The sequence below is a fragment of the Polistes canadensis genome, unplaced genomic scaffold (assembly GCF_001313835.1).
Source record: "Polistes canadensis isolate GaletaPanama2010 unplaced genomic scaffold, ASM131383v1 scaffold_2, whole genome shotgun sequence".
Lineage (NCBI taxonomy): Eukaryota > Metazoa > Arthropoda > Insecta > Hymenoptera > Vespidae > Polistes > Polistes canadensis.
Genome location: NW_014569549.1, coordinates 1,457,092 through 1,474,219, shown reverse-complemented (window position 1 = coordinate 1,474,219; position 17,128 = coordinate 1,457,092). Strand labels below are relative to the sequence as shown.

Genomic DNA, 17,128 nt, shown 5'->3' with positions numbered 1-17,128 from the left:
TATTCTTTTTTACTCGGTAACGTGAGTAACCGAGTATCATGATAACGTATCGACCGATAACACTCGTTATTTACTTACGAGCAACTTAAGGCGCTATCGTGTATTTCGTTCTGTACAACTTAGTGTTTGATATATAGTCGTTGTGGTTGTTCCTTTTAACAATTTAATGAAATTGCGTGGGGAGAAATCGTAGTATTAAAAAAAATTAATAAACGTTCGAATTAAATTAAGTAAGTACGTAAATATTTTGTAATTATTTGATAAAATCGTTCGATCAAAATAATAACATTTTTTATACTATGTGGATATTAAAATAAAATGAATAAGAAAAGTAGTGAAGCTTGGTAAAATTTGATTCCGCTTTTTTTTTTTTATTTTTTTATGGATACGATCTAACTGAATCAATATTCTCTACCATGACTCACTGGAAGCTTTAGAGTTACGATAACGGTATCGAGACATACTCAACAGTGTAGAAATATTCGAAATGCTTATGACGAAATAAGTTTTCTCAAGCTTTATCTATATACAACCTATATCTATATTCAAATTCCACTAAAACCATACACATTTCTACGATAGTATTAAAATTAATTTATCTGTATATATATTCAGATCAGCAATAAACATTTTCTTGACTGAAATAGCAGTAAAACATGCATCAATATTTCAATACTCGTTAAAATAGTAATTGTAACTTATAAATCTATTTTAATTAATTTCATATACCTAAACGTGATATCACACAGTTAGATTATATATTATAGATATAATTAATTTAATATGATCTCAGCAATATTGCAAACTAAGAATAACATTTTTATTTTATTATTATATAAAATATAAAAAATAAAATATGAAAGATAAAAATAAGATTAAAAGTATCTTCTTAGAAATTTTGAAAACCGTGCGCGAAGCATCTGGTTTATCGGAAATTAATTATTTAATCGCATTCTCGATGATAGTTCACGTATAAATGTCTGAACAAACACGTTGCTTCCTTCAACGAAGAGCTACAATTCATCTTGCCTTATTTTCCTATCTCAAGAAAAGACGAGATGCAGGAGGAAAATGTCGTCGGGGATTCCATCCTCTTCGAGCATGTCTACTGGCTGGCTTTTTCTGAAAAAGCAGCCATACCTTGCTGGATCGTCGACCATAATTCTAGAGTATATCTCTTTCTAGGCTTTCAACGAGGACGATCCTCTCGTAAAATCTCGCCAATCTTCTTTTCTCTTTCTTTTACTTTTCATGTAAGATCTATTTTTCTCTGTCTCTATATTGAAAAATGATACAGATATCAAAAAGATAACGAGAAATACAATTACATGTGATAAAATACAGAAATTTCATATTAAATGTTTAATTTAAATTTTCAAATCATTTCATGCGATTAAATATGAAATATTAAAAAAGTTATAAATCTACATCACAGACAATAATTAATAAAACTTCTTATCCTTCATCCTGAAGTCGATCTTCGTATCCTTTTATGATCATAGCAAAGCTATTACTCAGTTCGAACGTTTCCTTCGAAGAAGGTACATAGCCGAAACCCTAACTATCCAAAGCAATAAAAAGGCGACGAGCCCTGTGTAGCAACGAACCATCTGGAAAGTATTCTCGTGGGATAGGGTAGACTCAAGAGTGCTTTTAAACGTGGTTAAAAAGGACCACGCGAAAAAGGCTCGTGTCAAGGATGAACGAGACCAAAATAGTTGGCGATTTGTTAGGGGAAAGAAAAAAAGAAAGGATAGAAGAAAACGAGGAAGAAAAGAAGAAAGAAAGAAGGAAAGTAAGGGTAGACAATAGGTGAACATATTCGAAGTTTTTGAGCAGCTTACAATGACCCCAATCTCAATCTTTTTTCTTTTCACATATATAAATACATATCCGTATATACAAGATCTATATATATATATATATATATAGATATCAAAGTATATTCTTCGAAATAGAAAAGAAGAAGATAGTGACGCGTAAGTTAGACCATTCTCGTGAAGAAGGGTTATTCCTTGGAGAGTAACGTACCGTTATCGTTGTCGTTGTCATCGTCGTCGTCGTCGTTGTCGTCAGGGTTGGCACGATGGTTGAGGAAGCAAGCCTATTGTAATCGTAGTCGCGTGATCTTCCTTGGGTCGAAAAGTACGCTTTGCCAACGGCAAGGGGTGCCAAGACAATGACATAAAGAATAAGACGTCTGGTCGATGCTAGACGGAGGGAACCGTGCGTCGAGAAACATTGGTTGCTGTTGAAGGGGTGTTGGATCTGTATCGCTTTGTCGTTTTAACCGAAGCACTGCGATACGATACACTATCCCTGTAAAAAGGCTATTTTAGCCCTGAATGTTGGAAGTAGACATAAGCTACGCTTATTGTAGATCGTAAGAAATTAGTTCTTTGAGGGTCAACGAAATAAAAAGGTGATTCTTTCTCGACATTCATGGTTAAACGATTTCGTTTTATCGTTAACGTGCTGGAAAAAGATAAAAAATACAAGTACAGATCAAGACATACTTACTTTAACGATTATATGGCTAAATAATATCCAACAAAGCGCGAAGAATTTGATTTACGAGCAAAGGGAGAATTTTAAAAGAAGGAATGGAAAAGAGTTGTGGTAAATATTCAAATTACATTCCATCCATGCTACGCACGATCTTTCTTTGGTGTGATAAACGTCGTACTCTGTGGGAAAAAAAGAAAAGTAAGAAAGCTTTTTCAGACGAATAAACGAAGAAAGAAGCTGGAAATTATCAATATTTCTCCCTTGTCCTTTTGCTAGTAAGAATGTAATTAACAAAATATCTCGTATATTCCGAAATTGTTAGAAACTATCTCGCAGAATTCATTATGTAAAAGTTATGCAAATTTCGTTAGAATATAATAAGTGCACTTTAAAAAAAATGAAAATAAATTTTCGTGCTGGTTGTCATCAAAATAATATCGAATATATTTAATCATTCATATTTACGATTTCTCTTTTTGCAAAGAAGTTTCAGAAGTTGCGATGTGTTCGAAATCTGTATGTTCTTTTCTTTTTTTTTGCAATAAAAGAAAAAATGTTTTGTCGTGAAAAGTTAGATACGGATCGATTGAAAAGTACATTGTACGTTGTTAGTATTTCAAACATTTTGACTTTATAACGTGCCACACCTTTCTCTTGCAGTTTCCTTTTTTCTTTTCATTCGACGAGTTACCAGTCGTGAACAAATTGAAATAGTCGCGAAACGAGAGAACCACTACCCTTTTAGTTCATCCTTCGCCAAACATACGTCGCACGTGTTACGCGCACTTCGACATCACGAAACGCGAAATTCGAATCCGTTCGTGCTTACCAGCCCGAAACCTCAGCAATCCAACCAGAGCGGCTTTCTGGTTTTTCTTTTAACGAACGACTGCACGATATCGTAACTCTCTATCTATATACTCTCGTATATGACAAATTACGAAAGTATTCGTTGATATTCCTAATAGTATTCTACGTCAATTTAAGTTATATATATGTTACCGGCAAAATACGAAATCCGGCATTCTACCGAATGTCTAAGCATTGCTGATAATGCCTAAAACTAGCCGGCAATCTATGAAATGTATTCATATTTCACACATTTCGTAGGCATTTCGTACTTTCCTGGTAACCTATATATACAATTTCATTTAATTCGTTTTTTCTTTTAGTCAACGTTATTTTCGTGATACATAACTTATTAAATTGTTAATATAGAAAATAAAAAAGCAATATAGTAAAAATTGATCTGTCAATTTTTTTACATACAATCAATAAATTCTTGTTATGATTACATATTTTGTTATTAAACTTAACTCGTTTGAGCCATCTCAAGGGCGATATCCAATGATTTAACATTGATCACCGTACGATCAGAAACACTATCGTATCGAATCGATATAAACGATAACGTACATGTGGGAAAGAGAAAAGGGACAGATGAGGAAACGGGGATGGGTTTTAATAAGCTTCTTTAGACGAAGAAGGAAGAGAGGTGGGATCCCAGAACATTTATTGGTCCATAAAGCCGTCGGGTACGCGGTTCTGTAACGATCTATCTATTTTCCCTGTTTCAGTGACGCTTCTGCCCGCCCACGTAAAGACATCGACAACATTTACGAGGAAGGTTTGGAACCTTGGACGGCTGATATCAAGAGCGACACATTGATGCACCGACTATCGATTCGTAGCAGCACCAACGGTGAGGAGACACCGACCCACTGGCAAGGAAATTTCGATAGACGTGAGTAAACCCACCACGATGATCTTATGCTATCCATACAAGGTGTCTCGATAATGCACGTGTTCTTTCAAAGATCTATCTTCGAAAGTTAAACGAGTATATAGACTCGCATAAGACTCTTGTTTCGAGAATCTCTTGCTGCAGAAAGCTGCAATTATTGTTTCAAATTATATTTATATCGGTTTTAATTGGATATATATTCAGAAATTTTAATTCAATTTTCTAAAATCATCATTTATTTGTTCATGTTAATACAATCTAACGATAATTATCGGACAAAATTTTATTTAGAAACTTTTTCCAATAAGGTTCTCCAAGATATTATTCTAGGATCGTAACTTTTGAGAACTTTATCGACAAACTCAATATCGAGACCCCGTGTATACACATTGATATCTATCCTACATGAAAGTTACGAATATGTAACCTCAAGTGAGTCACGTATCATCCATATGTCGATGATCGTCTAAGAAAGTTGTCGTCTTCTCGTCGATTCAGCTCGTTTTCTTATTTCCATCACGATATTCCTTCGCGGAAGCTGATTTTCTTAGGCCACGTATTAGTTTTGCCAAAGTACACATGATTTTCGTCGCGAAAGCAATAGAAAAGAGGAGAACTAAAGGCACGATAAAATCAACTACCTTGCATGTTATAGAGTATATGTATATAGGAAGGCTTTGCGTTGCAACACCCTTTCGTTAGCTTAGTATTATTATATCCTTGAAAAAAAACACAAAGTTTAACTACCAGAGGATATAGAGAATAAAGTATAAAAAAAAAGAAAAAACTGTATAAGTTAGAAAAAAAAGTGAGAAAATCGAACCACAACCGTAGAAAGAAAAAATCCTTCTTCCCACGCGATATCATGCAGCTGACGAGCTGTATCAATAGTGTTAATGCAATTGCATGGAAAATAATGGTAACGATTCGGTATGGGTAATCGAAGAAATGGTGTGTTTGAAAAGAGGGGAAAAACAAGGAAGGGTAATCGAGCATAGAAAAAAAAACTACACACAAACTGAGAGGCGGGAAAAACAATAGAAACAAAGAGAAGAAAGGAATAATGTGTAGATAAAAAAAAAAGAAAAAGAGAGAAAGAAATGGATGGAATAAACGAAGCCATAAGGTGTTCTCTTATGAGGTCAATGGTGTACTATGCTAGTATCTATGATATGTATAGGTATACGTACCCGGGTATATTACAGTAAGAGCCGAAATTATTGGCCAAGGTGGTACACCGCAACGCATTTCCATTTTCTCTCTCTCTCTCTAAACGATCATGAAGAGTAAAATTCAACATGGCGCAACATTAAAGCGTTGTTCTTGTTGAAAATTATTATTACGTTCCTATCAATTTTGTATAACTTTCGCTTCTATTATCATTTTGCTAAAATATCGTTGGTAATATCTACTATACGAATAGATAGTCTACTCTACTATAAGCGTACTTTCTCGTTCGCGAATATTCCTTCGCTTTACGTTAATTTTAATTTGCATCTTATGAAAGTACTTCCGTCGTCGAAGGTACTTAGCTTAGGTTACGTTAAGGTGGCTTGTAAGAAAGCTCGATATGATCTTACATTCGCCTTGAATCTGTTCGCAGTCTACAATTGTTACATTAAAGACTCATGGGAACGTTGTTGCGTGAGAAGTTGTAATTAATGATGCTGGAAGTTAATGATCAAATTAGTCGAAATAGCGACGCAAGGTTCTACTCTACTATTATTTATCTGTGAGGAGTCAACGGCAAAAGATCGAGAATAAAATAAGTACTTCCTATCGTTCGCTCGATTATATCGTAGTAATAATATATTCATTTTCATAACGAATATACGAGAAGAAATTGAGGAGATTTATAAGTTGAAAATTAATACACATAAGATCCGACTTTCAGTCGTATATATTCGTTAGATCGAAAAAATATAAAGACATTTTTCAATCAACCACCCGTTAGTAACAATTGTGATTAGTTATTTCAGATATTTTCTATGCAAAAATATTTCTATTTAAAACAAATATCCAATTTACTCTATGTCTATTTGATATTTTGGAGTTTACAATAGATAAATAAAAAAAAAATGATTTTATTTGTTAAATCTTTATCGATGACAAAGCTTGTATTATATCGTTATATACGATTAACGAACATCTAAAGTTATTTTCGAAAGAGAAATCGAATTCTATTTCAATAAAAGTGTTATTTTTCTTTTATCATAAAATGAATCGTTTTTTCTGATAAATATCTTGAAGGAAATATCTTGGAAGATAAAAAAAAAACTTTGGAAAAAGATTAAAGGTATGGTAGAGGATGAATCGACGATAGAAAATAAGAACCGTACATTAAAAGGGATATCTTTGTTCGTCGTATATGTCGGTCATATGTAGGCGTCATATGTGTATGTCATGCGTGCTTAGCGAAGTGGATTTGTAACTGAAACCGGTGCGCAAATACGCGGTCGGAAGGAAGAGCCAGACGCGCGTGCCGCATGCCGCTTACATTTCGTGACGAGAGAGCTAGAGAGCACGGCGCACGTGCACGTGCACGTACCGTATTTGTTTTGTCATTACGACGATTATTACCCCACCTACGAACCACCACCTTGTCAGCATTCACATATATAAGCGAGCGCGCGCACCTACAATTTCAACGAATCATTAGCGGATTTTAAAAGTAAGCAAACGCCAACGTTTGCATGTCCGCCGCTTCGGATTTATACGCGAGAGTGATTCAATGTAGGTTTTTGCTCTTTTTCTTCTTTTAACTTTTTTTTATTTTCATAAAATACTAACACAGTTTGCTATGTAAAAATCAGGTCAACTTTACATCGCGTCCGGGATAAATGTATGTTCATTAGTCATTCGAAATTTTGTCTGACTTTTAACCGACAATATTTGATCCGCTTTGGATTTTAACGAGATTCATTGCATATGCCGTTTTTAAAGTTCTTCCGATCGGGGGGAAAGGGGAAAAAAAAGGCTTAACGACTGTACGTTAAGAAAATATTTTTTACTATGAAACAGATCTGGTAGTATGCTGCAAAGCTGATATTTTATTACCAAGCATGTCTATGCAAACAGCTAGCTGTTCTTTTGCATCAATTATCAACATGAGGAAGCTTGTCATATGTCTGTAACGTGTTAAATTCGAACCTTGTGACGTCGTCTTTCAACGATCCAAGAATAGATCCTTTTGATATCAGTTTACCGTGCAAAGGTAGCTTCATTCTCGTGTTACAAGCTCTTCTTATTACGATCATTATTTTCTTTACGATAAATTAATCTTAGCGGTCTAGTCGTCGTTCATGATTTTTGTCAAATCTCGTAGGAAACGTGGTAACAGTCACGATCTAACTCAAAAATGGAAAAGAAAAAAAGAAAGAAAGAAAAAGAAAAAGAAAAATAAGAAGAATGAATTGGCTATAAGAAAAAACAGAAATGAAAAGACCGTGCAATTTATCAAAAACGAGAAAGGAGAAGTCGGTCGAACTCCAGAAGTCTTTCCCTCTTTCCAACCAAAAATTTCCACCTCTTTCAACAATGCCATTTCTCTGCGCGTTTTCCCAAGCTAAATTGAATCGCGAGAACACGCGCGGCAAGTCTTGCTCCTTACAAAGGGCTCGTGTAATTCCTCCCGGACAACGTCTGCCAGCTTTCTCGACTCGAAGTAATATGGCGAAGTTCAAATTGGAATCCGAGATCGTTTAACTGGGACGTGAGCTACAGCGTTTTCGAACTTCCTTCTTACTTACGATACCAACTTCCTATAATTTTACTCGCAATCTTCACCGTTATAATATCAAAGTTCAATAGATTTTTACAATTCTGTTTTAACCAGGGTACAAGAGCATGAAAGACAAGAAAAGAATCCGATCATTTTAACTACGTTCACCACCAATCGCTCCTGTAACAACGAGAATTCTTTCCCTTTTTGTAATGTCCTTTCTACCAGCCGGCACACCGGCCAAGCTTCGATACTTTATCATAATAATAGCTCGAGATACTACTGAAAAATCTGGTGCATTATTCATTCTAACCCCGTTAACCGTAGTTGCACGCTGACTATAGCACGTATATTTCAGACAGGAATAAACAGTCACCTCGCAATATATCCGACTTTACAACTGACAATGTCAATAACGTCCCAGCCTTTATAGTACTTCCTGCTCGCCCTCCCTTTCTCTTTTACCCTTCTCCCGTTTATTTTTCTCTCTCTCTCCTCCCGTGCAATAATGTAAACTGGACATGTATAAATTTTACTACAGTTTGGCGCCTAGTATAAATACAATTAAAGGGACTATTTCTACTTTCAAACTTAACGATCCTGTCCTATATAATAAAAAGGAAAGAAAAATAATAATATCGTGAATTTGTAATCGCGAAAAGACGATTTTCATTCTGTAGTTTATCCACAATTTATATTCTAGTATTTATTTTTTATTATTTTGAGAAACATTTTCCATTATTAATTCATCAATCGTATCCATCATAAATAATAAATACATTTTCTCGTAGAAAGTTGGATATGAAATAATAAATTGTCACAATTATTTATATATTAAATAAATTAAAATAATTTATTTAATTTAACTCTTGTTATTTCATTTCCGACTTCCTACGAGAAAATTTATTTTTTTTCCCATTATCTATACTAATATGACTTTTCATATTTCATATCATCATTAGATTATAATTAGATCTTTTATAATTGGATTAGCTTATTATATATCTATGATTTATAATTACAAATTTAGAACATGAACTTAGTCTAGTAACTGGTTCTACTGCTATCGATTCCATTCGCCGATACGCATTGTCGAAAAGTGCCTCGTCATAAACCTAATCAAGCAGAAATGTTACGCGATTATGCTGATATAGTTCACGTTATTACCACCGATTAAGCGGATATAATAGCTCTCCGATAGAAGATTTATGCTTCGCCGATGTCGCTTATTATCGAATATTAATTCCAACGCTCCTAAGTATTTATTGGAGCACTGCAAATTCCTAAACCGCATGCATTATAATTTCATTCAATCACAATTATAATTATTTCTACTTCGTCTTAAAAAAAAAAAAAAAAAATACTCTTGACATTTAAATATATAACAATAAATTTAAATATTTTTACATAATATTATAATAAATTTCTAATTTAAAACACATAAGATACGATGCAAATAGATTTAATATTAAGAAACTATACTTCGTCTTCAAAATAAGAAAATAAAGTAAATTCTAAAATCGTTATGACTAATACAATCTTCGAGTCAATCGATCGATGAAGAGGAAAAGAGAATGTGTGTGTGTGTGTGTGAGAGAGAGAGAGAGAGAGAGAGAGAGAGAGAGAGAGAGAGAGAGAGAGAGAGAAAGCAAATTAGTATAACGTAGTTGGTTGTTTTTCGTGCTTTTAGAAGCGCAAGATCCGTAGATCTATCTCAATTAGTTCGCGTTATTACAGTCGAACAAGGTTCGGCTCGCATAACCAGCTATGCCCACCAACCGGAAATGACGGCTCGGGCTAAGTTAGTTTCCGCGGCTGGTTACCGGTACTGACGCAGGAAGGAGAGGCCAAGGGATAGCAAGAAGAGGAAACAAGAGGGAAGACAACAAGTATTGGGAAGAGAAAGAGAAGAGAGTTAGAGGTTATAACGCGTTCGACTATAGAGAAACGGTAAGATAACTGGTGAACAGCTGAAATTTCGGTTTTGGAGAACGTTCATAGTCTTAGCTCGCCTTCGTGACCTGACAATAATAATTCAAGCGAAGGTTCTTAGCCGTACTAACGTTACAAACTCGCTTTCTAGTCTCGTGGGTGTTACACTAGTTCACTCATGCTACCACACCAGTATTGTCTCTTAAGTCTCACTGATGTTCATTAATTTTCATTAACTAATTGTAAGTTGTTATCCGTTAACCTACTCGTTCATTTAGGTACTTTCTATTAACTAATACCATTTTATCTCTTTCTCGTACGTTTATAAAATATTTAATTACTTAAACGTTGTTAAAAAATGATAAATAATATCGATCCAAAATGAATAATGTCGACTTGTTTATCATAATAGCCCACAGACATAACCCAGACACCGCTGATCAATTTTTCCATCATAATCAGGTTCAACGTTAAACATTATTGTATATTTAACATATAATAACTATGGAGTGTGTAGGTTGGATAAAAGAAGTATACTATTTTAGTATAAATATATTGTGTTATAGATAACGCAAAAAAACTTGTGACTTTATCATTTTTAATCTTCTGTCAAGGATAAAAATTTTATTTTCAAAGAAAATTTTCATTAATGATATAATTGTCTCTATTAATTGGATAGTTTAATAGTATATCCCTTTAAAAATGTGCCTTTAAATATTAAAGATATGTGTATCAGATCTTAAATAATTTTGATTTTATAATTTTGAAGTACCTCATTTTTACAAATGACAAGACGCCGTTATTTAACCGCGCATGGTAGGTTTTCTGTTAAAATATAAAAAAAGATGACAAATTCAATAAAAAAAAAGAATTCAAAGAACAAAAATTATGCTCGATTTTTGTTATTCCGATTAAAATAAGTCATATATTCTCATTCGTTGAATTTAATCTACACTAAAAGGTATACCACCTTCATCAGAGGAAAATACAAACCGGAAATTACGCACTTTGGTGTCTGATTAATCACAATAGGTAATAATTTTCAATGGACTTTCCATAACTATAGGTACTACTCATTTTACTTCGTTTGAATGTTTGTTTATTATTCTGGGAAACCGTAACATTAAAACGAATCATTCGTTCGTTCATTTGTTTGTAGTGTACAAATCACACATATTACAGGTACATATATGTATATGCATACATACATGAAAAATATATATATATTCTTATATGTATATATATGTTGTATATATATACACACACACACACATGTATATAATACGTAAATAGGTAAAACCAGATAGAACACGTATACGTTTTACCAGTAAATCATTGGTTGTTCGTAACTATCGGGTCTATTCAGCTCTTTCCTTCTTTAACCCCCTTCCCTATTTTCTCTCTCTCTCTTTCCCTTAACGTTCACATGTGCGTGAGAATGAATTATATTATCCGGTAGATCACCATTAGCAGGTCGCACGTACTGAGCCTCCAATGATATTACGGATGGAAAATGATGTCCCTTCGAAACGACTAATACCGCAATAGCACCGGTGTGAACAGGGATATTGACACGTAATCTATGTTAGCCACTAAATCCTTTTAAGTTGTCTTATGATATGAAATTGCTAAGCTTCTTATGGGTATTAAACGTTGTTTACTAACCATTAATTTCATAAAAGGTATACTATCTTCTTTCTATGTATGTTATTATATATTAATGTTTTTAGGAACATTATTGATTTAATGCAACGAACAAGCGATTCTTCTTTATTGCATTTATTTGTGTATTGAAACTCCTATTGATAATATAATTCGTTGCTGTATTATTAACAATAAAAACTTACTAGAATTTTAATCGCTATATCTAATGTTTTCTTAAAATATGAAAGTACAATAGAATCACAAGTTATAATAATATTTATGATATTATAAAAATTTATCTATACTGACAATGACTGAAATTAATGCATAATAGATATAGGAACTTAGATACTTCTTTAACTTGTATGAAAAAGTTTGGATCGATAATTTCAATCATTTTAACATCGTTAATAAATGAAAAAAGATATAAAGAGAATTAATTAATAATTGATATTTGATTGTACCTATTTATTCTTAAAAGAGACAGAATCCGTAATTCCTCTTCTTTTTTCTCGTTTAATTACTATTTCTTGTTAAAGAAAACCAATTGAGTATCTCATCTCTAAAAATTAATTGCTTTGCAAAATTCATTATCTATTCTTGAAGTTCAGTTATTGCTTTATACGCGGAAATATTGATTCAGTATATTATCTCTCTTATCAATTACATTTATTTTTCTTAGAAAAAAAAAATGATATATGAAGAAAATATTATGATAAATATTATTATCGTGCTTTACATTTTATACGTTCTTATATTTAGTTAAAAATGATTCGCGCTGGTAGACTTGACAAATGTGTTAAGTAAGAAAAAAAAAAAAGCAAGTAGGATGAAGAAACTCCTGATGATTGGTAAAGTTCGAACAAGATAATTAAAAGAAAAAGTAGATGGGTTTTCTCTTTATTGGAAGCTTTCTTTCACAATCTTCAGGACGACAGGTCATAAAGATGAAACACCAGGGTGAAATCTTAGCGATACTCAAAAGATATTGCCGTGAAGTGACGCACGCGCACCCATGGTAAAAGGAAAAGCTATCAACAGCTTTACGACCCAATACATTCGATCCAGTAGAACAGCCACGTGTCTCTTATGATTCATAGCGATATACGTGGATACATTTTGGTCCCTTTTTTCCTTCTCTTTTCTTCCTTCCCAACGACATCGTTCGATCTCTCCCGCATATCATGACCTAAACTCTTCCCGCCACCCTTCGAAGCTTCCTCGGTCGTGCTATTTCGCTCAACGATTGCTTCTAATGGCTCTGTGTATGCTGCTTTTATCGACGATTCAACCTTTACTTCTCCCTTCTCTCTTCTTCCACCACTATCAACCACCATTATCCTACGTTGTGCTTTTTCGCGCTTTTCCGTAATCTCGATGTGGGGCCCTGCTCTTCCTCGATAGTGTCTACATGCTTATTGAATTTGTTCCGAGAAGCGATCCTGTCAAGGAAGACTGATATCAATGGACAACTATGCGATTAATGATCCTAACTTTCTTTCCTTTTTTCTATATGCGTTCTATGAAGGTATCATTTCTTTGTATGTTTACATCATAGCTATATTTTCTATAGAATATTTATATAACTTGCCGTATCCCTTCTTAATGTTATTTTATCTTTTTCTCTGTGTTATAAATCATTGCTATGAAATATTCATTTTTCTTTTTAAAACATTTTTTTAATTCCAGCTACATTATAATCTTCTACCTTTGTTTTCTTTATTTTACGTTTTTTTAATAAATAGTGTTGAAAATCTTCTTTTATAGCTGTTATAATTAATGCTTTAAAGCGTATATTTTTCTGAAGTTAAGAAATAAAAATGTTTATCAAAGTAATACTTATTTTTTCATAAGTCATATCTGTCGTTCTTTAAAAGTATAATAATAATTTCAATTTTTTGTTTCTTTGTGGTGTTACTTCTCTCTCCTAAAACACAATGTTTGCTCGAAAATAATCCGTGAAAATAGTAATAAATTATTCTTATTTAGCACTTTTTTTTGTAACTTTTGATAAGAATAAGTTTAAAACTATAAAATTTAATATAATTCTTAGACCGTATCAAACAATTTTATTAAATCTGCATTCGTTATTACCGAAAATAATTTGAAATATATTATATTCAATAGATATTCGATCGATGAAAAGATACGTCAAACTTAAATTAATTAAATTAAAATTCTTCGACTTTAATGATTATGGAAAATATATAATTTACGAAAACTTTAAATCAAGACGGGTAATATAATATTAATGCAAACCTTGTGAACCTTGTGACAAGAAGTGTTATGCGTGTTTCGTAATACCAAAGAACTCACAGAGAAAAAGAACGACAGTGGTGGTTAGAAATACTTTGGTATATACGCTTTTCGACTGTGAGATATTGAAAACGTAAGAGAACTCATTCCAAACTTACCGGAAAAGAAATACTTTCACGTACGAATCCCATATTGAAATACAAGAATAAACCAAAACGCACTGTGATCGTGATTCAACGCAAATCCCAGGGAATTTATCAATGTCTTAGCAAAAAAAATTTTCATCGAATTATTGCATTCTTTAGTATTGCGTAAAAAGTCTATCAGCAATGGAGAAACAAGTGTATCAGGAAAAATTTCTAACAATATTTCAATTTTACAATTATTATAATATAAAATTATTAACGAGATGAATAATTTTGATACGTAATATCCTTCGTCCTGTTAAAATATTGTTATCCCAATGTTCGCTCTGTAATGTGTTATCTTTCCAGTATTTTCATAAATTGGAAACAATCTTTTTCATTGTTGCTGAAATACGCTCGGAGGCTAGGTCAACCATGATTTTCGATCGTACATATCTTTTCGAGAGAAGAACACGCGTTTATATTTTTGTACAATGGTTAAATTCTATGGTGGTTGAGCCAATCAGACAACCGAGACCATGGCACGCGTATTTTCACACATGACGGCTCCGTGCTGTTAAAGTTGCCTGCCGGCTGTTACCGTCCTGAAAATACAATCTTCTCTGCTCCCAGTAGAGAAAGAAAATCTGGACGCGTGCCGTACAACCGATATTTATACGCCGTGGATAAACTACGTTACCTCGGGTTTTTTATCACCGATTGATATTTATATCATGGTCAACGTATACAAACATTCTCTAACCTCTTTATTCTCTTCGCATAGTAAAATTCTATCGAACTATACATTTCTATGATTATAAGTGGATTTTACCTTTAGTAACATGTAAGAATTTATTGATATTTTGATTAATCGATAACATTATCGAAAGGTAAGGCAATGCTAAAACGACCACGACATCCATATAATCCAAAATCATAGTTAAGGGGTGATCATAAACCTGCTAATGTATTTGTTCAAAACAAATCTAAACTCCAAGGGATATTCAACGAACAATCGTCGTCTAGTCCGACAAATATCGCTCATTACTACTTGGATTTCGAAACTCAAGTAATTGCTACCGAAAGCTCCTATTTCGCTAGATTGTAGTTTCTGTTTCATCATCTTGCTTTCTTGACATATTGAAGAATTATATGAGTTATATACCTATGATGGGTTGACGTTTGAGATATAATTTAAGTTATATTAAGATATTTCAATTATTTTCTGATGAATATCAAATATCACTTTAACAGTATTCTGTACAATCCAATTAGAATGGGATTGCAACGATAAAAAAAATGCAAAATGTATCTACTTTTTATAATAACAAACTTATCCACATAACTGAAGTAAAAAATAGTTGCATCAAAGAATTTATTGATATAGATATACATATAAATAATTTGCTTTTATTCGAAGTTTTCAATGATATCAATAACGTAAAACTCGGTTGATCGGATCAATGATTCGATTCATGTAGGAATAACGAGAGCTTTGATATGCGAATTACATAACACGCATGAGGCAAAGAAGGAGATATTAAACTAAAGAAAGTAAAAGAGAGAGAAAGAATGACAAAGACAAAGAAATCGATATCTTCCCTTTTACATCGCGTGGCCAGTCGAACATGTAACATTTGCTCTTTCAACGGTGGAAGAGAGAATCCGTGTACTTCCGCATACTTATTCGAAACGTTAGGAATGCGAGTAGGGACACGAGGCATATTAAAGGTACGTGCGGCATTTTAACGTTCACAGAAATGTGGAGAGGGAACCGCGGAAAATACACGTTGCGATAAGCATTCGTTTCATCCCTCTCCTCAACTACCATTTTCGCTTCTTTCAGTCGTTAAGCGACGTGTTCATTTGAAGTAAAATTTCTCCCCAGTTTCGTTCGTGTTAGCCAACCAAATCGTTGAGCAATTAATGAGGAAAAAGAAATGTAAGGAAAATTTATAAAAAATAACATATTACAAATTAATCGTTTATGTGGCCTGTACATTTTCCATTAGATATCTCTTAATGACTACAATTGCATATATATTACATGTTTCCTCCAACTTTCTGTCAGTATTTATGAGACCGAAAAATTTCAAACAAAAAGAACTGGCCCAAGAGAAATCATATTGTGTATACGTTTTGAGACCTAAAACGAAATAGCGACAAGCAAAGCTTTGTCATGCTTTTCGAACCCTTTGCTTTCTGTTTTTTAAAATGCTTACAACGACTCCCCTTGTCAACGAATACCGAAATAATGCTTTTTCAGTGACGGCGTTAGTAAGATTAAGCTACATATTTATATCCTTTTCCTTTGGACTCGCTCACTTCACGTAAAAACTTTTTTCAAGCTTGCCTCAGTTAGCTCATACCTACCCAACTTTTTGTATGTAACTTTAGTCAGTACTGAACTGCCACAACAGTTCCCTCTCTTGGATAAGAGAATTCTTTTCTCCGCCTCCCTCTCATCCTCCCTACTTCTTCTTCTTCTGTCTCATTTCTAACGAGTTATGAATGCGAACAAAACATGTGAACGCCATATTCATGAGAACTTTATTTCTCCTTTGCTAGGCGTCCTTCTAAATAATTTTATACCCTGTAATAAACTACACTTTACGCAGTACCTATGTTTATTCGCATACCCGAGGGAAAACCTAATTTTCTCATTCAGTATCTCGACCATCGTAAAAGCATTTGTTATATAAATTATATTTACTATCATTTATCTTGATTTATATCGAAAGCTTTCAACACAGATTCGCGATAAACTAACACAACGTTGAAAATGTTGCCTTTCTTAGTTCTGCTTTTCTTTTTCTTCCCTGTCTCTTATTCTTTCGTTCGTTCTTTCTCTCTTTCTCTGTCTCTCTCTCTCTCTCTTTCTCTCGCTTTAACTCTGTCTCTATCTATCTATTTATGTATCCATCTCCCTTTAGCGACAGCTACGTCTAGAACTGTCATTGTGCTTTTCGAAGTCCATGTTATAGTTAGTCAACAGACCGTAGACTTTCTAAAAGTCTTGAAAGCTTTTGAAATCCAGGTTGCAACCATTCGATCTTCGCGTCACTGCTGGTATGATAGTAGATATTCTGGGGCTATATTGAAATATGATCGCTTGAAAAAACCAAATAGAAAATTAGTTAAAATTATATGTGTTTACGATTTTTCTTTTTTTTTTTTTTTTTTTTTTTAAATAAAAGC

General features: G+C 33.4%; 1 protein-coding gene across 4 annotated transcripts in view; it reads left to right on the top strand.

Moving 5' to 3' along the window:
- The window catches only part of LOC106785193, a 237,455-nt gene that overhangs the window by 190,939 nt on the left and 29,388 nt on the right, over positions 1-17,128 (top strand). For all 4 annotated transcript variants that reach the window (XM_014745454.1, XM_014745445.1, XM_014745437.1 and 1 more), the window contains one exon: positions 4,086-4,252. The gene's annotated coding sequence lies outside the window, so the exon portion shown is untranslated. The remainder of the gene's footprint in view (positions 1-4,085; positions 4,253-17,128) is intronic.